This window comes from Chelonia mydas, chromosome 1 (genome assembly GCF_015237465.2).
Source record: "Chelonia mydas isolate rCheMyd1 chromosome 1, rCheMyd1.pri.v2, whole genome shotgun sequence".
NCBI lineage: Eukaryota > Metazoa > Chordata > Testudines > Cheloniidae > Chelonia > Chelonia mydas.
Window position 1 is genome coordinate 251,311,492 of NC_057849.1, and position 24,540 is coordinate 251,336,031.

Below are 24,540 nucleotides of genomic sequence, written 5' to 3' on the forward strand. Positions count from 1 at the left end.
CTGTAGTAGGTAGAATCAGGTGATTGGCTTCTTTTAGGTCTGGATCTTCAACCTCATGTGCAAATCAAGTGGCAATTGAAGGAAACTTTGTATACACAAAGACAGTTCAGTTTGGACAAACTGAGACCAATGAAATTTCTGAGGAATATTAGGTTGGCCATGAATTAATAAAATCCAGTAGTGAGCTGATCATTGGATTAGTTGCTGAAATGTTTCTGGACAATAGGGCTAACAAAAGAAGAGGATCTGATTCTTCACAAGGTTTGGGAAGCAGTATCTCATTGGGAAAATTTGCCCATTGGCTAGTCCATTTCTGACCTTGAAGAGGAACAGATCTGAAACGTATCCCCAGAAGATCATTTTGTACCTGAGCGAGCAGATCTGAGGGATCAGACTCACAGAAACCCTGCTGTACTGTCACTGGGCATTTAAAAAGGACAAAACCAACACACAACTGACTTCTTCATAGTCAGCTCCATTCTCCCAGGGGCATCTCTGATGCAAGCTACTCCCGGCCCAGTGAAGAGCCTCCCTGATTATTTTTTCCTCCACAGCTGCAAAGGGTGGTTCAGCTCTTCCCCTGCAATAGACTGACAGACTCTTTTTGAGGTTCTAAGCCTGTTGGGGCAGGGACTGTCTTTTTTTGTTCTGGGTTTGTATAGCACCCTATCGCAATGGGGTCCTGGTCCATGACTAGGGCTCCTAGGTGCTATGGTCATACCAATTCATAGTTACTGGTACTCCTCTAAATTTCTGTACTTGAATTTCTGGAGACTCACTCATTTTATGTAGCACTTAAATTAGCAATTGGCAAATAGTTTTGTTTTCCTGAGGGAGGCACTGCAGCAGAGCCCCCTTTCCCTTCAGCAGACTCTGCCAGTGAGGCAAAGGTGGTGGCAGATAAGCCTAAGCCCCTTAAAATCAAGGAGCAGATGGTGAGTATCTTGCAACACTGCTCTGCAGGTCAGCCTTGAAGAACCCTGTGCCTAGGATACCCTGCTGTGTCTTTAAATCTGCACAAAGACATCAGATAGGAGGGAGCTGGGGAAGGTTCTAGACAGAAACTTTGCAGTGAAACAGAGACCGAGTAGATTTAAGGATAAGACTCTTCTCCCTTATGGTAATAAATTTCCTTGTTCAGTGTTAGAAGGATGAGACTTTCTGTGAATCTTTCACTGTCCCATGACAGGGAGCTCTGCTTATCCCGCTTCCAAGGACAGCGGGTCAGGAGCAGCCAAAAAGCATGCTTCTCTCTGTGGCTCCAAGCGCATGGATCCGGCTGTTAATATTGTGCAGGCAAGTTATCCCCCAGTTCAGAGGGCAATCCCTGAGGAGCCCAACTGACCACTGTAGCAATGGCTTAACAAAGGGTTCTCTTTCACTCTCCTCCTGGGGGCTTCACCAGTTGCCTTGGCTGGGTGCTGATCAAGACTTCTTTTCAGCACTCCTCTCACCTGCTGCATGGCAGGAGCAGGTACTCTGAGGCTCTATGCAGTAGGGAGAGCAACTTTTAGGCCACTCAGAACTTTTCATGCAACTCAAAGGTTAGATCAGGGGTAGGCAATCTATGGCACGCTTGCCAAAGGCAGCATGCGAGCTGATTTTCAGTGGCATTCACACTGCCCAGGTCCTGGCCACCGGTCCGGGGGGGGGGGGGGGGGGGGGCTTTGCATTTTAATTTAAGTTTAAATGAAGCTTCTTGAACATTTTAAAAACCTTACTTACTTTACATACAACAATAGCTTAGTTATATATTATAGACTTATAGAAAGAGACCTTCTAAAAACGTTAAAATGTATTACTGGCACACAAAACCTTAAATTAGAGTGAAGAAATGAAGACTCGGCACTTCTGAAAGGTTGCCGACCCCTGGGTTAAATTAATCCTCCTCTTCCCTCCCTCTCCCCCACTTCCAAGAATGCCTGTGAGAAGCAAAACATGAAAAAAGCTGTATCTCATCCTGTATGGGCTACCAAGAGGGTTGCTCTGGAAAAAGTTGCTCCAGGCTGTACTGAATATTTTAGGACCCAGAAGGACTGTCCTGCTGCTTGTGGATCAAGACAACTAGAAAGACATATAAAAAAAAGAATCAAGTTTGGGATAGAAATCCTTGAAATGAACCCTCATAGGCAATCCCCTGGGAGATGGCTATCTCTGACCAGCAAGATGCAAATGCTTATTATGATCAGAGCCAATCACTCCAAAGAGGATTGTCAAATCTAAAGAGAAGGGGGGACCCATGTTCCCATCCCTGCCTTGACAAGGGGGGGGGAGGATATGTGTGTGTGTGTGTGTGTGTGTGTGGTTTTTTAAAAGCACAATAGAAATGAAGATACTATTCCAAGGAACACAAATTACCATATTGGTTGGTGTTTTGATTTACAGCTATTGTAACAAGCCCTGCCTGGCTTTTATATGATGTGAACATATCCTGTAAGTTCTAGGAGCTTTTGAGTGAGCCCTCCAGAAATAATTCAAATGTCATGCTTTGGATGTGCAATCAATATTTCTGTTATCAATCATCCATGATAAACAGCATGCTGATGTCCTGATATGGTAGTGGTATCCAGAACATAATATATGGTGTAAGCTGTTAGAAGGCAAAGAAACTTGAGGGCTGAATGTGCTTGAAGAGTAATCTACTGCCTCGCTCCTAGTTGTGGTCCCTCTATGGCAGAGTAGAGAAGATTGCACTGCAGCTTCCTGTTCTGTGGGCAAGTCGAGGATTCCATTTTCTGTGGCTGTCAAGCCAGCCCCGTTCCCAAGCAGTGCAATCCACTAAGAAAGAAGAAGAAGAAGAAGAATCAGACAGTGGCCTGAATTCTGCTTTCACTTATGCTGGTGTAAATCTACTGCAGCCAGTGAATTTATTCCAGATTTATACTGGTGTCACTAAGAACAGAATTTGTCCCAGCTTCTTTCCAGTGTCTCTGTCCTTTTGTGGGATGTCATCAAAAGCAACATTTTTCTGTTGATGTCTGTGATGCTATATAAATAAGTAATATTAAAGTCTAGATAAATTAAGTGCCCTTTTTTCTACCAAACATGCAATTTTCTCAGGCTGCAGGTTTGTTTTGCTCTGTGGTGTTCTTTCTGGACTTCTGCTACTCATCGTGTTGTTCTCAAGTGTTTTCATGTTGCATCCTCTGTTTTTTCTAATATAACAGCTGATCAACAATTTCCTGGCTCTTTTTGCTTTGACCCTTTTCTAATGTAATTCCTTTATTCTACATGTTGCTTTTACCCAAACCCCTAGTACTTCATCAGCTCTCCATGAATGTCAAGAACACTTTTTATTGGTTCTGTGGTTTCTTTAGATCCTTTCTATGCATGTAATTTGGTCTTGTTGTGATTTATAAAACTGGGGCTAAATTTATCCTTTGTGTAACTCCATTGACGTCAATACAGTTTCACCAAGGAAGAATTTGGCTCATTGATTTTAAACAGCTATTTCTTCTCTTTCCCTTATTGATCAGTTTGTCCTGGTTCGTCCAAATCATGAACCGCAGCTTCCTCTTATCCTTTGTTAACATATAGAGAAATAGCTGTGGAATACTTCAGCTATCCAGAAGTCTTATTATTTGGTCCCCTGCCTTGTATGACAATGGACCCATTCTCTCCACAGCATTTCTTTTCCTGTAAGTATTTATAAAATCTTTTTCTTGTTTCCTTTTACCCTTTGAGCTAAAAAAAACTTAACTACTTTTTGCCTCCTTGAATTTATGTCTTATAATGTTTCCCTTCCACTTTATGCTCAGATTTTGTTATTTTATGCCTTCTCCATTTCCTGTATAATTTTTCTTCTCACTTCAACCCTAAAATGGGTTCCTGCCAAGAGCCAGCTCAGCCTTTCCCTTGACCCTCCTGTTTCTCTTTAGCAATGGCATTGCTTTTTCATGTGTCACCTTTATGTTGCACCTTTGGGACAATCCATTCTTTCTTTTGAAATACAGCCCACTAGTTCCTCAAATTTTGTCTCAGTGAAGAGTTTGTTTTTCTGATTACTGATTGTGAATGTCTTTGTTAGTGTTTAGTTCAAGTAAAACTGGCTCCAAGATTCTTCTTTTCTTCCAAGACCATAATAAACACTCCTCTGTTGGTTGGTACCAACTTCCATATTGCCTCACCTCTTGTTGCCTTCCTAGTTCTTTGAAACAAATTATTATCTGCACAGATCAAAAAGTTCTTTGATTACCTATATTTTTCTGAATGGAATGTGTTTCCCAACAGCAATCTTGGTAATTACAATTTCCCACTGGTGCCAGATGGTGATGATAGGACATATATAGATCTGACATTTTTCAGAGCAGTGTAAACTTAACCTCACAACACCTTTGCGAAGAAAGTATTATTCCTATTTTACAGCTAGAAAAGCGAAGGTAGAGACTAAATAACTAGCTCAGGGCCACACAAGTTGGGGGTCAGTGGGGGGCGGGGGGAAGTATTAGGTCTCAGGATCTAGATGCTTGTTATCCACTGTGTCCTGCTCCACTTGTTCCAGGAGGCTGCCATGTGACACAAGATCTCTTTTGAAATCTTGCTAAATTATGTTTTAGTGCAGGTTGCACAACCTATATAGGGAAGTGGGGTGGGTTTTTTTTAATAAGCATGAACTGGGTCACTGTTTTTAGTGCTCTCTTCTTTTTGTCTTATTTTTGTGTCTCTGCTGTTAAACCAGATGTGCTCAGACTTGGCAGCTATGTATGCTATGGCTAGCTATACATAGCAAATACGCAGCTCACTCCAAAAAATAAAAGCAAACAAATCTGCTTTGTAGGGACACTGAGGTAATTCACATGGTATTTATGTAATTATTTGTTATTTTTAGTCTGAATGGCTCTCTTCTTTTGTCACCTTTTTTAAAAAACAGTTTATGAATGGAAATTATGCTTGAAGCTGCACTTGGATACCTTGTAGCAATACAATCAACTCTGTCTGTGGGCTAGTTCTCAGCCTAGTAACAAAGGAATGTTATGAAGATCTGTTGGAAGTCTAGACCAGTGGCTCTTAACCTTTCCAGACTACTGTACCCTTTTCTAGAGTCTGATTTTTGTCTTGAGTACCCCCAAGTTTCAACTCATTTAAAAACTACTTGCTTACAAAATCAGACAAAAAGACAAGTGTCACAGCATACTATTACTGAAAAATTGCTCACTTTCTCATTTCTACCATATAATTATAAAATAAATCAATTGGAATATAAATATTGTACTTACATTTCAGTGTGTATAGAAAATAGAGCAGTATAAACATTATATGAAACTTTAGTTGTACTGACTTCGCTGGGGCTTTTTATGTAGCCTGTTGTAAAACTAGGCAAATATCTAGATGAGTTGATGTACCCCCTGGAAGATCTTTGCATACCCCCAGGACTACATGTACCCTGACTGAGAACCACTGGTCTAGATTGTGCTGAACTCACTTGACACCTACACACCATTTACCAGCTGTATCAATATATTTATCTATCTGTTACAGACTAATAACCCTTTGAGTGTTGTGGCTTTTAAGGCAGTCCTATTGTATTCAGTGGCTTTTGAGGAGATGTCAGGGTATATGAGTGTGTGTAATGCTTTGAATCGGCCATGAAGTAGAGTGTTTGGATTGTTCCTCAAGTATGAGAATGTTTTGAATCTAGGCTTTTGTTCTGATTTCTATAATAATAGAAATAGCATGGAAAAGCCCAAATAGATGCAATGGAAACAATCTAATCTATGATTTCGTTGGGGATTGGTCCTGCTTTGAGCAGGAGGTTGGACTAGATGACCTCCTGAGGTCCCTTCCAACCCTGATATTCTATCAAGGTTCTTATAGTGTGCTTGCCACTTCAATGTCTAAGCACTTTACAGAAGTGTTGCATCATGTCCTCAAGCAGTATGATGCTTAGTTCCTTTCCTGTAATAGGAACAGCAATTTACAGTAAAACTTCTGCTTAAAGGGAACTGTTCGGAGGGGTTGAATAAAGGGATTTCACTTGGAAGATGGTTCAATGGGTCAGAGCAATTTATTGTGACTCGTGGAATATTGTATGTGGATTTTCAGAAATGAACCATTTTCCTCATTCTGTAACACCATTATCATTTATAACTACCCAAGGTAAGGTCTGTGAGAGTCCTTCTTTAAGGCTAGTTACAGAAACAAGATGTTTACTAAAGTGATAGCTAAAACCTGTGCTGATGCAGCGTTCTCACTGCATTCCCTAGCTCCACGTACAACTTCTCCCTGGCTGAAGTACTTTCCCCCAAAGAAAAGTGTGACAGCCCTCCCAAATCAAAGAATGGCTCTGTCTACATCTGTAGGTGATAGTAGAGGCTGCAGTGACTGGTGGCTCTGGGGTCACTACTTGTCACTACTACAGGATCTGAGAACTTTCCAAATGTTTATGGAGGTCTCCTCAAAGTGCCCCTGTGAGCTAGGGAAGTGTTTTTATCCCCATTTTAAAGATGGGGGAATTGAAGCACAGAGATTTGCTGTGTGACTGTGCATCACGTTAGTCAGAGAGCTGGGAATTGAAGTTGGATCTGTTGAGTCTCAGTCCAGTGCTTTGCCACAAGACCATCCTGTCCTGCTATTTGGGAAAATAAGACAACACAAGGACACTGGAGAATATCTCTGCCCCCTAAGGGGTTTTGCTAGATCCTGCACCTAATTCTTGCCTGTGTCCCAGACCCCGTTATCATCTGGGTGACTGTGTGGAGTCAGTTTCCTGGGGGCTGGAGTTGCAGGGAGAGGAGGGTGGGTAAGTTGGGGAGCAGTATTACTACCGGTTTTCAGTGAGCCTGACATGAGCTCAGAGCTGCAACAATTCGTGTAGTGAACCAGGCATCCCCATCTCCGCTTGAATTTCAAAACACGCTGTGATTTCCTCCAACTTGCCTGTTGGAACATGCTTCACTCCTGCCCTGCCCTCCCCTGTGCTGCTGTAAATTCTGTTGTGTCTTAAACAACACTTCTGCTCTTGTGGACAGGTTTTACCAGAACTTCCTCTTTCCCCAGGGGGAACCACATCCACTTACACAATCCTTGCTGAAACACGCTGGTTTCTGACAGTGTCAAAAGAGAATGCATATAGCATCCCAGAAAATGTGTGTATCTAATGTGGATAGTGGGCCCTGTGTGCTGTCTGAGAGCGCACCTGGGAGTGCTCATGTGGTATGAGAACCTTGGAGAACTAATTTACCCTGTAGAGTTTGAACTCTAATTTTAACTTTTTTTTAAATTCTTCCTCTGAATTAAATCTCATGATTCTACTCTCTGTTAAAATGTAAATGAAAAACAGTAATATAACCTTGTGCAACAGTGGAAATCTGTAGCTGATGGTTAGATCTGGAGATTAAAAACCTACATTCATACTGTAGAGTGATGTTTATGAAAGATTGTGATTTGGAGACACTTCCTCATCAGGGACAGTGTTGTGAGTGTTGGAATTAGGAGATGTGCCCTGGAGACAGCAGGGGTTGGGAACACCACATGGCTGTGTGGAGCAGCTCAGTATAGAAACTCTCCAGTTTGTTTCATTAAAGTTTCATTCCTTCCTCATTCACTGGTTTGTTATTTATGAGCCCCAAGATTGTTACAAGTACTTTCTTCATCTGTCATGATCTGGGTTTTTGTTTTTTTGTTTTTTTTTGGCACATGTTTGAGCATGTAAGAACTTAACTGAAAAGTGCTAGATCAGCTGATTATGAGCCTCAAACCCACTCTTTGCCCGGTCCAAGCAGCAGCTAAGTAAGCATCCCCTCACCAGACTAGCCCATCAGAGTGCCTCAAACTCAATCTGGAGGGAACGCCTCTGGGATGTAGGAGGTGAGAATAGTTCAGTCTCTCTGCCCATCCAGTCCTTGGCCACTCTGGTGGTTCATTTTCCATGCACAGTCTGTCTGTGACCTTGTGATGGGTTTGCTCTTCTCACTACTGGATGCCACCACCTGCAGGTAATTAGCTTGATCAGGCCACTACCCCTTCCAGCGTTTACACCTCATCAGTTTCTCCTCTGCAGCCCTTCTCTTTCTCTCAGGAACTGCAGCTGTCTCCTGGTGACTCAGCCCTTTGGCCAGGTCACTATTGTGGTTTCCCCTTCCCGGGGGGGGGGGGGGGTGTGGTGTATCGTTTCCTGCTCTCCAGCAGTCTCAGGTCTTCAGCTTCACTGCCTCATGGTGTCATGCACACAATGGCTGGAAGGGGAACCCAAGCCTACCCTCTACTCAGCAGCCAAGATACATTCTCTGTACCATGCTGCCTTTCCCTGAGCCACTTTCATTATCTCCTGACCCTCCCCGCTCCTCTGGCTTTGCCAGTCTCTTCACTCCCTCCTCCCAGGGAGTAGGCAGCTTATCTCTGCGGCCTCCAAACACTCCTCCCTCTTCCCCAGGGAGTGACTACAGCCTCTTCCAGCAGTCCACTCCCCATTTCTATTTTCCTGTCTTTTTATATAGGCTCCACCTGTTCCTGCACAGGTGAACCTCTCTCTGCTTAGCTGCCTCCAGCCTAAAGCTCCCCTGTCTGCAGCCTAATTAGTTGATTAGGCCCAGCTGGCCTAACTCAGTGCCAGGGCCAGGGCTAGTGTGGGGAGCACACCCCATCACAGACCTTTCTGCAGAGACTGTCAGTAGGGTTGGTGGCTGCGTTGGCTTTTGTGACACAGACCTCTGGAACCACATATCCACTTTGAAAAAGCAATTGAACAGCCATCTTGGGGGAGTGACTTTTTTGGTTGGGTCTGCTCTGGGCGGGCTTTGAATCTGGGATCTAGAGGTAAGACTACATATCCCATAACCTGACAACTAATGCTCAGATTTAAAACGTTTAATAGGTCATTCAGTCAGTAACTCTCCAATAATACAATAAGTCACATTTAATATGGATTTCCTTTTTAAAGAAGCTATGTTATAAGTGCAACTACACAGCCTCTTGAGTGGATTGTTAAAGTAAAGTGACCTCGGTGGATGAGGACTTAGCACACTTCTCTCTGTCTTCTGCAACTCTGTAAAACTGAGGATTTGTGAAGCAATAGAGCATTGCTATATCCAGATACTAGAACTAAACTAACGAATGTTTGCCAGCTGGTGGCCAGATACTAGAATGGTGTTACCCAATTAGCTGAGCCTCCATCCGGTAAACTGGCTTTGCTGGATGTGTGCGCATGCCCTGCTCTTTATCTCAGCTGATGCGCCAATTCTTGTTTTAGGAGCAGAGTATCATGTGCTGGGTCCTTAAATCCCTGTTTTCCCGATTACTTCAGCACTTGCACACTCCAAATCTTTCCAGTGTGACTGACCCTGCTTGAGCCCAAAACCCAAGTGATGGTAATTTACAGCACATTACAACAAATGTATGAGAAAAATCTGTGAAACAGTAACATTAGTTGTGTCAGAAAAACTGCATGACATTCGAAATGTCCTCTCAGGTTTCTGTTTCTGGCCAGTTATGAAATAAGAATCCTAAGAGCTGAACTCGAGGATAAGAAGAAAAAAGGCGTTATTCAGAGGTATGACTCACCTGAGAAAGTGTTGGTAAAAGTGCCTAGTCATTTGAGCTCAGATTTTTAAAGGTATTTAGACGTTGCTGCTCTTAGTGTGACAATGCCTAACTGATTTAGGAGCCTAAATATTCAAAAGGGATTTAGGTATCAAGAGCCTAAATCCCATTGGCAGCCAATGAGTTTTAGGCTCTGAGGTGCCTAAATCCCTTTTGAAAATGAGATTTAGATGACTACTAAATCAGTTAGGCATTGCCATACTGAACACAGCAACACCTAAACACAGTGGTGGGCAACCTGTGGCCCATGGGCTGCATGTGGCCCATCAGGGTAATCTGCTGATCATCCGCATTGACCGTCTGCTTCCCGCAGCTCCTACTGGCCAGGAACGGGGAACCGCGGCCACTGGGAGCTGCGGGCGGCCATGCCTGCGGACAGTCAATGTAGACAAACTGTCTCGTGGCCTGCCAGCGGATTACCTTGATGGGCCGCAGGTTGCCCACCACTGCCTAAACATCTTAAAAAATCTGGGCATTGGCCTTTAAGGAACTATGATGGAATGATTATCTGAAATGTTCAGGAAAGCAATATTATGGACTAAAATCTGCCCTTAGATTTGCTGTTAGGGCACCATCAAAATCAGTGGCTGCCTTGCAGTCACATCTGAGGGCAGAACTTGGCCCTATGAGACTACAGAGTGACAGGTTTGTGGTGTTTATTGGTACACAGACTGAGTCGGCAGGTAGTAAATACTATACTATATAAAAATAAATTGTATAGTATAAAAATGCTTCAAGGAGTGGCACAGACTGATAGAGACTTAAATTATAACAAACAACCCCCCCCCCCATTATGATTTTCTTTCATGCCAAGAATAACAGTATTTTTCATTCCACAAAACGTAAAATTAAAAAAATTCTTATATAGCACTAAATGGATTGGTTACATAGTTTGAGCAGATCTGTGGTCAAGCTCTGATAAATCTTGAGACATGGTCATATAGCATGAAATAATGTTGAAGATGCCTCTGTGAAGCTGTCTATTCATTAATAAATGATTTGGAAGAAGTACTAGTAATAAGTTGTATATTAATTCAGTTGTCTGCTGATATAAAATGAGGAGAGATTTCTGCAGAGTGGCAGCAGGATTGAAATTGCAGGAGGACTGTGAAAGGTTAGAAAAATGTAGAAAGTCAAGGTTGGAATTAACAAAGATGCATGTAAATATTAATGTGTTTGGGGTGAAGATAATATCAATCAGAAATATACAATGAGAACAAGCAGGAATGCAGAGAAAGCCCAAGGATGTCAGCACATAACAAATCAAACACGAGCGTGCAGTTTGATGTATTGCAAAACAAGCAAATGCTATTTTCCTTCCAAGACCCTGTAAAAAAATATGTCTAAGAGCATTAGGGTCATTAACTGTGTTCTAAAATGGGCATGTTGAGCATCCCTGTGAATTGGAGGTAAAATAAGCTGGTTTATACAGAGTTGCACAAAAGAGAGTGCCTAGATTCACTGTAATTTTGTATGGTGTTCCAAAGGATACGCTCTCAGGCTGGAAATCATACATGAAATTATTGTACATTCCGCTGTCACCTAAGAAGCTTAACACTGAACTCTGGAAATTGCATAAAATGGAGGAAAAAAAATACAATTTTACCATTATGACTGAAACTCTGAAAAAGGAAACCGTATTTTGACCTCCCGCTTCCTATTCATGGGGATGTATTCATGCCAATGCATTGCATGTAGGTACTTGGAGGACTTGCTCTTCCTTCCAAGCCTTAAAAGACAGTGTTTGGTACACTGGAAGCGTGACTGTGGGCTAAATGTCACCCTGTGTTGCATGAGTGCACTGACAAAGGAAGACTGCCTTGGCAGCTTCTCTTCCCCTTTCCTCAGTATGCCCACAAAGCAGCAGGGAAGGATTTATATCCACCAATCAAGACTGCTAGAAGAGCCCATCCGCCTAAATAGGAAAAAGAGACTGGCCAGCTAAAGGATGTGGCCGTGCCCTCAGCAAAATATATCTGCTGTTCTTTTTCAAACCAGCAATAAGGTGCGTCAGGCAGCAGGTTCCCCCCTAGTCCATGGGTACTGATACGGTGCATCTAGTGCCAAATGTATAGTCAGCACCACTCCTTCATTCATTCCTGTGTGGCCTCATCTCTTAAGGGCCAAATCCTGCCCTTTGTGTCCTTAATGGAGGGGAGGTGAAGGGTAATTAACTAGTGAGTCTTTCTAGTCCTAGTAAAATAATTAGCCCTGGTTACTCAGTTATACAGGGTGCTGGTCCCTGTCTTGTACAGAAAATGTTTATCAGAACCTGGCCCTGCTTCTGAGAAGTGAACGTTAACGCAGTCTGACTTCTTGTTTTTCCTGTGATGTTGTTAAATGTTTTATGCAAATGCCAATAATAATATTAGTAAAGTTTCTGCGCCAGTCTTGTTGTTGCTACAACTGTTTGGCAGTTTTCCTTATGCTTTTGTGAGAGAGGGCCCAGAAAGGGAGATAGGATTCTTGACTCAACAATTTGTTTAACACAAAGCAAAAACTTCATCCCTGGAGACAAAAATAAATAAAATAGCAAGCTAGAAATGACCAGTGCCTTTGCCCCCCTCCTCGCATTCTTCTTTGATGTCAGCACATCCATTCGAAATCCCCTTCTGTGACTACCTTTCAGTCTGCGTATGTCTGCAGCCCTCACCAGACTGAGCCAGTGCTGAGGGGAGAGCAGACTTTACATCTGCATCAGATATCCCATGATACCTAGCTTCCTTAAAGGCAGAACTGAATTCCTGCTCTAAGCCAGTTGCTCCTCCATATAGGAAGATGTTTCTTTCATGGAATGAAGAGACAAGAAAGAAAGAAAAGATGGCCACCTGAGAGAGAGAGAACACCCCCTCCCCCAAGATTTAGCACTCCTGTTACCAATTATAGACACACATGCCATAATCACCTGGGTTCAAAAAACAGTTATTTGCCATTGGCTCTACATACTCCTTCAAGAGAAGAAATGAAGGATAAGAAAAAGCAGCTTTTAACCTTTTAACTCCCTGCATTCCAGGAACCTTTTAAAAGACAGTCATCTCTACTTGCCATGGGTGTGCTGATACAAACAGTGGGTTAATGATTTGATCAGTGATTCCCAAGCTATGGTCCATGGAACACTTGCTGGTTGTCTTTGGAATGCTGGCTGGCATACGGTGCTGTTTTTCCTTGTTTCCAGCTGCTACACCACTTTAAAAATAGTTTAAAATATGTTCACCTGGTATTTTTAAAGCTGCCTACGAGATTTTGACACCTCATTAGAATTAATGGGAATGGGGCATCCACATCCAAGATGTCTTTGAATAGATCATCCTAAATACTTTCCTATTACAGAATTGTGTTGCTGTACTGGCCAAAGGAGGTATCTATGCAATCATGAATGGAAGGGGAAGTGCTCTGTGTGATTGTGAATGGAATGGGAGGACAATCTTTTTTCTAAGATGTCCACATTAGGGAAAAGTCTGAGAAGCTCTGGCATAAATGTCCTGAAAGTTAATGCTCCTCCCCCCTTTTCTGCTACCTAGTGAGGTATGTGGAATGTACCAGTGTTTTCTTTTTTAAAAAAAGTCTTGTCTTTTATGCTATGATTTTTTTTTTAATACAAACTGTGTCACAGACTTTCCTGCCAAGCAATGCCTTAGTCCTAGTCCTCAAACACCAGGAAGCTAGCCTGATACCTGTGTCTTTACTTCTCAAAGCCAAATTTTCCATCCCTGCTCCTGCACCCCCCCATCCCACAGTATGTAAATGCTCAGTCATTCCCTCCTGTTGCCCTGCATATTTCCACTAGTCCCCATGGTTACTGGTTCCCAGTGCAACCTCACACACCCCCAGGCTTACTCCCTGTTGGAGGCTACAGTTGGCCCATAGGCATATTAGTCTTCTGGGGGCTAGCAGGCTGGGTCACCTCCCTCTGGTACAGGGTTCTCTTTGGGGGGCCGCTGTCAGTGATTCTGAGACAGTGGGTAGCATGTATCCTGACTGCATGCCATGGGACATTGGGAGGTAACTTTTCTAAGCAAGCATGTCCCTAAAAGTGCAACCACATTGTTTGGGTTTACTTTAGAACAAAATGACATCATTATCCCTGTGCATGGGGAGCTGTTTCCCCCCCCCCCCCCCATTGATTTAAGCTGTGTACTCAGATGCTACAGTGACAGGAGCCATCAAAATATCATAGTGAATGAATAAATAATTACAGGAGTCCTTATGGGACCTAGAATAGCATTTACCTTCTTTGGGGAGCATGAGGACAGACCCAAGGAAGTTGACTGTGTCCCTTTTAAAAGGACATACATTGTTTGCAGTCTGTTCAGAGTGTCGTGCCTCAGAACATGTTGGCTGTATTTTGATGTGCAGAGTTAGGATAGCTCCATGCACATCATGGAGCGTGGAGCTATGATGCACAGATCAGACTGTATCCCAGAAGGAAATCTCTTTTGAAGGAATGACGTTAGAGAGCTCTACCGCATCACTTTATACTTTCATCTGAAAGAATCATATTCTCTGCAGTTAGTGTATTCCTCGAAGAGGAGTCAGGGTTATAATGTACATAGTCCCAGCAGTGTGGCAGATGCATCTCAGGCACACAGCTTATTTTTGCAACATTACACAGCACCGTTTGACGATGCTATCGGATGGAGTTTGATGCAATGTATGACTAATGCCAACTCTTGCAAGACAATAGGGAAAAACTTCATTAATCTGCATACCTTTATAATTCCCATACAGAGAAAAACCTAGTCTCTCTCACTCTCCACTTCTCAGAAAAGATTTACTAGAAGAGCCCTGTAGTGAGAGTAAGGAATTCTTTATTTTTTACTAAATATGCTACATTACGTTTACCAGCACATTATCATAAATAATTGAAACTAAACTGCTGATGCCACAATAAATCATATTTTTACAATGCAGTATCCTTGCTTTGTTGTTATGTGTGTAACTCCTCTGCCAGATGGAGTCTGCAGCAACAAGGGCCAGGTTCAGTATTTAGGGGTTTGTTATCTGGGAAAGTCCCAATGAATGAATGTCCCTTTAGCACATCACTCCCGTCTCATTCAGCCACACCCCACTCACAGTTGGCTGTCCTCCTTTAGCGAAGACCCAGAGTTCAGAGATGAGTTCACAGGGTTTTCATCTCACGCTTGGCACCGGGGCGTTGAGCAATGCTTCTGCTGCTGCCTCTGCAACTAGCTCACAGCTGCCGCTGTGTCTCTGCCACCATCGCTGGCCGCTGTCCTCTGCTACTTCTGCTTCTCTGCCACTGCTGGCCACTGCTGCCACCACTTCTCTGCTGCCGCTGCTGCCATGATACCATATTCTGAGGTTCTGCCACTTAACGCTGTGGTTTCAGCTCTCAGTGATTTCAGCAGGTAGTGGGAAACCTGACTGCCAGTGCAGTCTCTGTGTTGTCTTTCTTTGTCCCCACACAAGATCTAAGGACTAGATCTGCTCAGCAATGATGTCAGTGCTAGGAATCACCGACTGGAAACAAGGACTCTCAATTGAGTCTAATCACCTCTGTCATTAAACACAGGAGAGGGGCAGATCGCATGGTGTCAAGGTCTCTTTGGGCAGAATCCACACTACCAGGTAGAAACGTAATTCCCCACCCACGCTCCTCTTCACTGGCATTTGGCATCCCTGCACCCGCTTAGCAAGGGAGGTTCAGTTTAGGCATGGGTGGCGGGTAGCATAGGCCAGCGAAGACTGTGCCTCCCCAACTAGCCTGGTGTGGCCCCGCCCGTGCTCTGCCCCCAGCCTCCCTTCCACCAGCTTTCAATTCTGTTCCTGCTCTTCCGTGGCAGAGAGGCTGGGGCAGGCAGGCTGTGGAGGGTGCTTACAAGGCCTAGGGCTGGGGGCTTTGGGGCTTCGGCTACGCTGCCTGCCCCGTGCTGGGGTTGGAGCACTCTGGCCATGCCACCCACTCCTTGTTCTGGGGCTGGGGCTAGGGATGCTCCTGCTGTGCCGCCTATCCACTGCTACAGGGCTGGGGGCACACAGCGGGAGCTGGTGGCCACAGAGTGTGTGTGCGCTCTGGGCTCTGGTGGGGGAGGGGGTGGAAGGGACAGGGCCTTGGGCGTAGGGGGAGGGGCCGGGGCTAGCCTCCCCCAACAGCTTGTTCACCCGTCACCCATGAGTTTAAGGTGAACTTCTCAATCAGGGCATGCTAAGCACAGTTCTGCTCCCCTTTACTTGTACAATCAGGATAACAACATTTCATTGCATATGAATACCAGGGTGATTTGTAACCCAAAACCAGCCAAAATCTATCATTTTGGCAAAGCAGCTCCATCATGCTGCACACCGAGGCAGGGTAGGCTTGTCTATGCAGACATGGTCTGCTCCTCAAGTCTTTTCCTCAAGTGCATCATCAGATGTCAGGAGAGAGCTCATTCAGACCTTCTTTACATGTGTGTTCAGCTGGGGTCTGACCCTGAGAGGCACTGCGTTCCCACAACTCCCATTCAACACGTGTCCATTCTGATCTTCAAGCAACTCTCAGGATCGGACCATGATCACTAAAGGGTCGCTCCAATTCCTGTGGAAAGACTACCGTTGACATCAGTGGGGCTGGATTGGGTCCAGTACTGCAAGATGCTGCAGTGTCGTTTACATATGGAGGAGAATGGGGCCTGAAGTGGTTTATCTATGTTAATCAATTCAACCTGACATCTAGAGCCACACTGCCCATACAGGCCTCTTGGTGGCAGGGAGGACTCTCTCCACAGCAGATGACTAGGAGCAGGGAAACATTCCGTCTGCTGAAGCAACTGGTACATGAAAGCAAGGGACGGCTAGTGCACCTGTCGTGAGTCTCATTCCCTGGCTCCCATCCTAAGGCTTGTGGTGTGCTTTACCTCTACTTGAGTGTATCAGCAGCTCTAGCAGGAGTGGGGTCATTGACCCTCACACCACAGCAGCAGTGGAAAGTAAAAGTGCTTCCTGTGTACTGCAGGACCTTATTGCAGTGGGAGACAGTGCCTTAAATGGTACCCTCCCGAGTTATGAGATAACTAATTGATGTCCCTTCAAGATCCCAGAGCGGGGACTGCCCAAACCCAGAATGGTGCAAGAGCAAAGAGTCCACACCCCTTCTCACCTCTCCCCCGTGCTAACCCTGGTAGCTCTGCAAGAGAAGACAGCCCAGCGACCAGGTGGATGTCAGTGGGAAGGCGGATGGAGCCAGGATCAAGGTCTAAACATTTTAAAGCTGTGAACGCTGCATCAGCCAATCTGTGCAAACATTTGTAGACCTGAGCTGGTAGTTGATGAGTCCAGCTAGAACCCAAATGCACCATGATTCTGGATGGGTTCTCATTTCTCCTCCAACAACCCTATTCCCCACACCTTTGTGGGTTACTAAGGGTGGTAAATGGGTAATCTGAGCCACATAAAGTAAGTGACTTGCTGATTAACTGCACAGTGAGCCAGCAGTATAGAACCCAGGAATTCTGTCTCCCAGGTTGTGCGCTAACCACTGGAAAATACTTCCTTCCTACATCACTAAGCCCAGCTGGTAAATTAGAAGTTGCTGGAGCAGCTAGAATACTCTTTTTTCCAAAAGGCCTTTCTGCAGGTATTTATATTCATATACTATGCCTGAAATATAATTGTGTGGAATTCTTGGTCCTGAAAGGTGAGTATATAATTATTTGATTTCCCCCCACCTTCACCCCCATCTTACCCATAGTAACATGGGTTTTCATGTTACTATCAGGAGGGGGCAGAACTGTGTGAATTTTAAAAGATATGTATATTTAAGCTATCCTGTATAAGTGAGGCAACAATTGTGACTTAAAACAAAAAGCCTCCTTAAAGAATAACTGCACATTTTTCCACTTCCAATTGTTTGAAAACACAGGGTTAGTTTATCAGACTATGCTGCACGCTCTTGAAACCCAAGTCCAATAATTACACACATTGCTCAAGCTAGAAATGATTTAATCCTTTTTCAAAGCAATTTAGTCATCGCTATTGGTCCAGGTCCACAGAGATTAGACCATGCAAACACAAATCAGCAAAAGTTGGGTTCCAGTAAGATTTAAAGTTTTATAGAGCCCTAGAAGGCACTGGCAGTCATCTTAATGTGGAAAGCTTATGCACAGACCATAAATATGCTGAATGCAGGGCTTTTTGTGGCCCTGAGCAGAGCACATCAATTTTTAAAAAATGTAGCTATTTATGCATATTTGTGCATCATTTTATGTTGTCATGACCAATCCGCAGCTTTCTTTTGTCCACATTCTCAGGCAGAGTAAGGAAATCTCCTCTCCCACCCCACATCACAGTCTGTTGTGCCTGAATGCTACTGTAACACATTAACAAAAAATAAGTACCATGATTCAGTGTTTGGGGTCTCTTTAGAAACAATATTATCATTCTGAAGCTTGCAAGATTTATTCAGATGATCTTTTTTCCAAAAATGTTGTTTCCCCACCTTCAGCTAGTTCACTATCGCTCAATGTAGATGGGAAATAGTTACACCTCCCTGAAGTAACCATAAATAATTCTTTGTTCTCCGCCACTCTCCTCCAGCCAGGCACCTCCAAAGTGAATTGTCCTATGTAGCTTTTGTGTTTCAAGCCTTCCACTATTTTGATTTATTGGGGATGGAATTGCCCCTGTTTTCTTAAAGTAAACTACTTTGATCCATACAGTTGTTGGCATGCCCTCTAAACCTCGAGATCTCCTAATAAACTATCTTTAGGCCAAGTCTTGGGTTCACACTCTGGTTTTATTTTTTCCAGTCAGACTCCCATTGATTTCAATGGGAGTTTGCTTGAATCAAGACTCAATGAAAACCGCAGGATCTGACTCCCACTGTGCCTAGTTTTAACCCTTCACATTTGGGTGGCAGTCTTAGCTTTCTATACTTAGATGTGCCCTGAGACCTTAGTGCTTCTGATTTTTCCATCTTGAAGGCTTTTAGTTATGTCAGCCTGCTCCACCACCATACTTGATCATGAATGTCTTTCTTGGGGCATGTAATGTCATGTCTGTCCAATGACTTTAATTTAAAACTTAAATTATATTTATTTGGCATAGCCTTTGGCTAACAAAAGCAGCAGATTTTGCTTTTGTAAATAAAATTGAGGGAGTCTGCACATGAAGTTTAATACTGTGAGCTATATCCTGCCCTCTGTTACACTCAGGTTATCTTAGTGAAGTCTGGAAAAGCACAGATGTGACTGAGTGCAGAGTTTGACACTGTGTTAGGTTTTCTTTGTAGCGTTCATTTTCTACAGCACAGTCTATTAGGAAAACCATTCTCCCTTCCCATTTAGCTCTGTGATAGCTGTCAAAGCATCAGCAGCATGGTTCTGTCTTTTAAAATGTTGGCATTTATAAACAACAAAAAACTGTGGTATGTTTAAAATAATAAGCAACTATGCAATACAAAGCTGTAATTCTGCCAGGGATTCTGGTGACCTCATAAACCACATGAGCAGAGTCAGAGTGGTTTGTCACTAAATTCTTTGATTATGGATATGTCTACACTGCAATGTAAGCCTGGGCTCAGACTCAAGCCTAACCCCCCTTCCGTCCACACACAAATTGCCCTAACCCAGGGCTCGGACCCATGGTCCTAAGACCTTGTAGGGCTGCAAGGTCTGAGTACAGGTCAAGCCTTAGTAGGGTTTGGGCCCTATTGCTGTGCAGCGTAAATGCAGCCCCACTTGACTCGGGTCCTGGGAGTCCTCCAAAAATATTCCACAATCCCATGGGCCAATTTCCTTTGTCATCTCTATCCCAAAAATCTTCAATATGCTCCTGAAAATGGAAGCAATCGCCCTTAGTGTACTGCAGCAGCTCAATGAGTCATTGTTAACCTTCCCATTGTTTTCTGACCACTGAGCTGGAAACACACCATCAGAGGGCTTTCTGTGTTTGCAATGGAGACTGAACAGAAGAAGCCTTTTGCAAAGCACAGACCATTCCAAGAGGAAGTGTTTCTGTGATGAACTTATGGTTGAATTTCTGGACAGGGCCAACAAACACTTAAGAACATAAGAACGGCCATACTGGGTCAGACAAAAGGTCCATCTAGCCTAGTATCCTGTCTTCCGACGGTGGCCAATGCCAGGTGCCCCAGAGGGAATGAACAGAACAGGTAATCATCAAGGGATCCATCCCCTGTCACCCATTCCCAGCTTCTGGCAAACAGAGGCTCAGGACACAAGTTCATGGAGGATAGGTCCATCAATGATCTAGTTCTTTTTTTAACCCTGTTATAGTCTTGGCCTTCACCACATCCTCTGGCAAGGAGTTCCACAGGTTGACTGTGTGTTATGTGGAAAAAATACTTCCTTTTGTTTGTTTTAAATCTGTCGCTTATTAATTTCATTTGGTGACTCCTAGTTCTTGTGTTATGAGAAGGAATAAATAACACTTCCTTATTTACTTTCTCCACACCAGTCATGATTTTACAGACCTCTGTCATATCCGCCCTTACTCATCTCTTTTCCAAGCTAAGTCCCAGTCTTATTAATCTCTCCTCATATGGAAGCCATTTCATACCCCTAATCATTTTTGTTGCCCTTTTCTGAACCTTTTCCAATTCCAATATATCTTTTTTGAGACGGGGTGACCACATCTGCACGCAGTATGGAAGATGTGGGCATACCATGGATTTATATAGAGGCAATATGATATTTTCTGTCTTATTATCTATCCCTTTCTTAATGATTCTCAAAATTCTGTTCGCTTTTTTGACTCGCTGCACATTGAGTGGATATTTTCAGAGAACTATCCACAACGACTCCAAGATCTTTCTTGGGTGGTAACAGCTAATTTAGACCCCATCATTTTATATGTATACTTGGGATTATGATCCTGTACCAAAGACACAGGGACTTACGGCTAGAGGGAAGGCATGCAGAGAGGCAAGAGGAAAGGCCCAGGGTGGCTACACAGCTTGAGGGCAGGGTTTCAGTGCGGAAGCAGGCACTTGCTTTGCAGTTCCTGGAACTGGAACGTTGGCTAAGGGAGGAGGAGGACCGAGCTCAGCAGAAAGAGGTGTTTGGGTGGCTCATGTCACTAGTGACCACAAGAGTAGTGACTCCTGCTGCATCACCCACCCCATGGCCTGAGTCCCCTGTGTGCTACCCTGTGCTGCAGTTGAGAAGCAGCTTGGAAGACTCCATGGCTGGGTGGCACATGCAACTGGGCCCCATGAGTGGCTGGGCAGGGCAACCTTGCCCCATGCAGCCCTCCATATTGAGTCTTTCCCCTGTGGATGCTTCCATCTCCCTCCTACAGTGCCATGTGTATGGCAAATGGGGGAAAAAGGGAAAGGGAATCAGGTGCCATGGTAGAAGGTTTCCATCTTTGGCATGGTTTCCCTGGTTGCACTTGTTCATGCACTAGGTGTTTGTTGTTTTTTCATAAGGTTCTGTTGTTACTGATGTTTTGGTGTGGTAGTGGCAGCTGGCCTGCCTGGCAGTGGGTGAATGTTGTACTTTTCTAAAACATTCTTACAAATAAAGGTTTTTATTTCATCAAGAAAGTTTATTTCTATCACTGCTTCACACCATATATAATGTATATTCAAAATAATAGCAGTAAACACATGATCAGGGACAATTAGGATTTAGTATGCAAAGGCTATCCCTCGGTATGGTTATCTGTAGCAATTCATACTTCAGTCACTACCTTACATCAATCCATACTGTGAATAACCAACCTCCCCCCATTTCATAAGTGATCATGTCATTCATAAGTACATTGTATGGCACTAAAATTCCACACTCCTCTCCACAATCAATGAGTCCCCTTCCATACCACCACCCCTCCACAAGCACATTCATATAGGTACTATTCCCCCTTTTCCATTGGTCCATGCAAGTCCATGGTCCGGGTGCATTCAGCACCAGCAGTGGTAGGTGCACTCTCTGGCTGAGGGTACCGATTCAGCAGCCCATCGCTGTGATAGGTCCATTCAGTACGTATTAAAAATGTTTTAATTAAACCAACATGTACAAGGTAATGGGTAATAACTAGCCACGTTAGGGGACAGTAACTAACTATGTCAGAGGGCAGTACTAACTTGTTTGTATTGGGGTATAAAAATGTATCTCAAAGAAAGAATCTTTGTCCAGCCTAGGGAGGAATGGAAATTCCCACCATTCACTGAGCTGGTCCATTGTTACGGGCATACATGTATTAGTGGTCTGGGAAAGTCTGTGAAATACTAGTACCGTGCTTCGTCAACAATAAACCTGGCTGAGTGCCTTCATCCCTTAACTAATCTTATGGTCATTGGGTGGTTTACTCAAGGTCTGTCATGCCAGCTGTCTGCACAGGGCTGGGGCGGCACACAGGGGGAACACACACATGCAGCCAAACATTTATTAACATCTAACCACAATGTGCACAGCACTTTATACTCACTTTGGTTTGTAAAAAAAAGCCTCAAGGACCATACAACCTAAAGGCCAGATTTGGATATCAGTTACCCTGGTGTAAACCCAGAGCAATTTGGTTGACTTAAAAGGATTTACTCTGGGTTTACACTGAGATCAGAATCTCTCCCCAAATTAAGCTCTGCATTCACTTGCTATCACCAAAAATCTGCACTTCCGTGTGATAAAACACAGGCCCAGTATCAGCATTATCTGACACAGGCTCTCACCCTGTGTTCCTACCAATCCCACATCCTCAAGGGATTTCTTTGGCCCGAGCCTAGACAGGGAACCCATGGGATCACATTCCTGAGCTGGAGCCACATCTTTGGAGGCTTAGGTCTTGTCCATACACACAAGTTGCACTGCATTACCTGTACCAGTAGAATTAAAGTGGTACAATGCCCCATAGTGTGCAGGCAGTTATATTGGTATAAAAGCAGAGGTGAAAGTAAGCGAGTCCGGTAGGGTATGGTGTACCGGTAAGAGCCGGTACACAGCAGGCCATACCGGCAGGGCCGCTGATGAGGGGGGCCAAAAGGGGCAGCTTCCCCGGGGCCCGGCAATTTAAAAGCAGCAACCAGAGCCCCTGGCCCTTTAAATCATTGCCAGAGCCCCAGGGCTCCTGGCTGCCATTACCATGGGGCTCCGGTGGTGATTTAAAAGGCGTGGGGCTCCTGGCCACCATTACCACAGCCGGAGCACTGGACCCTTTAAATTGCTGCTGGAGCTCTAGGGTAGCAGCAGCAGCCGGAAGCCTTGGGCCCTTTAAATTGCTGCTGGAGCCCTGGGGTAGCGGCGGCGGCTGGGAGCCCCAGGCCCTTTAAATCGCTGCCGGGCTGCGCTGAAGGGTTGGCTGGGGGAGCCTGGCCCCTGCCCCTTCTGGTTGAGCCCCCGCCCCTCTCCACCCTCTCAGGACCCCATCTGCCCTGCGTACCGGTAAGTCCCTTAAATTACTTTCGCCCCTTTATAAAAGTGCTTATAATCCTATAGCTATCCCCAGGCTTGATCTACACTTAAAACTTATGCCGGTGTAACTATGTGGATGAGAGGTGTGAAAAAACCCACACCTCTGATTTTCATAGCTATACCAGCAAAGTCTCCCATGTAGACACAGCTAGCTGGACAGAAGAGTGTTTCTGCCAGCATAGCTTACATTGTTCCTGGAGGGGTATTTTTACAGTGGCAGAAAAGCCAGTGTATGCTGCAGCTACGCTAGGGGGCTGTGCTGACATTGGTTTTGTACAATAGACATAGCCCCATATAAGAGGAGAATGAACTATATACCTTTCTAATGTAGCTGATATAGCTGCATCTGCAGTAGGGTTTGTAGTGGTATAACTATACTGGTCAAAAAAATCCCACCTTATAACTGAAATGTACAGGTACAAAATCTGTGTGTTGACCAGGCCTTAGGGAGTAGTGTGGAAGCAGCCTCTGTGTAAATATACAGTTGCATAATTTCCCTCAGATCTTAGGACATCTGTGAATTTGTGAGCCATGAACCTCCGTTTAGAACAAAAGGAGTACTTGTGGCACCTTAGAGACTAAAAAATTTATTTGAGCATAAGCTTTTGTGAGCTACAGCTCACTTCATCGGATGCATTCAGTGGAATGAAGAAGAATTTTCTGCCTATCTTTTGCCTTTGTATGGGGCTATATGTGGGTGGGCCTGATTTGGCCTTTGATTATCCTCTATTCTCAAACATTTCTTTCTAAGGGTATGTCTTCACTACCCGCCAAATCGGCGGGCAGCAATTGATCCAGCGGGGATTGATTTATCGCATCTAGTCTAGATGCGATAAATCAACCCCCAAGTGCTCTCCTGTCGACTCCTGTACTCCAGCGCCGCGAGAGGCTCAGGCAGAATCGATGGGGGAGTGGCAGCAGTTGACTCACCATGGTGGAGACACCACGGTAAGTCGATCTAAGTACGTCGACTTCAGCTATGTTATTCATGGAGCTGAAGTTGCGTAACTTAGATTGATCCCTGCCCCCCAGTGTAGACCAGGGCTAATTATAAATACCTAATTCCACAGGCACTTCTTTCAAACAACCTGTGAGATTCTGAATGTACTTTAGTAGTCTCAGGTATACAGATAACTAGTTGTGTTTATTCAATTGTAGTGGAATCTCCAAGACTGTCAGCAGAGGATAAGACAAATTGTTTACCAATTTTGATAAAACTGATGAATGGCTTGCTCCTGCCATTGACAAGTGGAAAGAAATTAATCCAGGCCTCTGTTACATGATGGTCATATGGTTCTTATTAAATTAATTCTCTCTGCAGATTGAGATCCCTAGGATGAGGTCTGTGGTTCATTGAAAACTGTGTAGAAATTACAAGCTGTCACTTTAAATTTCAGGGGGCTTGTAGGGAAGCATGCGCGCTGGGCCTAACAGCAAATGCAGTCAGTCAACAGCTAGCCAGCTTAGAGTAATGTGGCGTGAGTTATGCCTCTGTTCTAAGGAGCTGCCTGCTTTGTGTTTCTCTTTTTTGGGGTTCTTGTGTGGTTTTGTTCTGAATGCTAAGAGCTAAAGTAGTGTTATGCTGCAACCTTCCAACAAGAGTGTTTATGTTTTTATCTGACTTCTCTGTGTG

At 44.2% G+C, this 24,540-nt stretch overlaps 1 protein-coding gene across 2 annotated transcripts in view; it reads left to right on the forward strand.

Moving 5' to 3' along the window:
• BTBD11 (BTB domain containing 11) overlaps positions 1–24,540 on the forward strand; it is a 275,212-nt gene that overhangs the window by 39,935 nt on the left and 210,737 nt on the right. The window contains exon 1 of one of the 2 annotated variants that reach the window (XM_043542358.1): positions 8,530–8,754. The exons of the other annotated variant lie outside the window; for it this stretch is intronic. The gene's annotated coding sequence lies outside the window, so the exon portion shown is untranslated. Of the gene's footprint in view, positions 1–8,529; positions 8,755–24,540 lie in introns of those variants that run through there. 2 annotated transcript variants of the gene reach the window in all.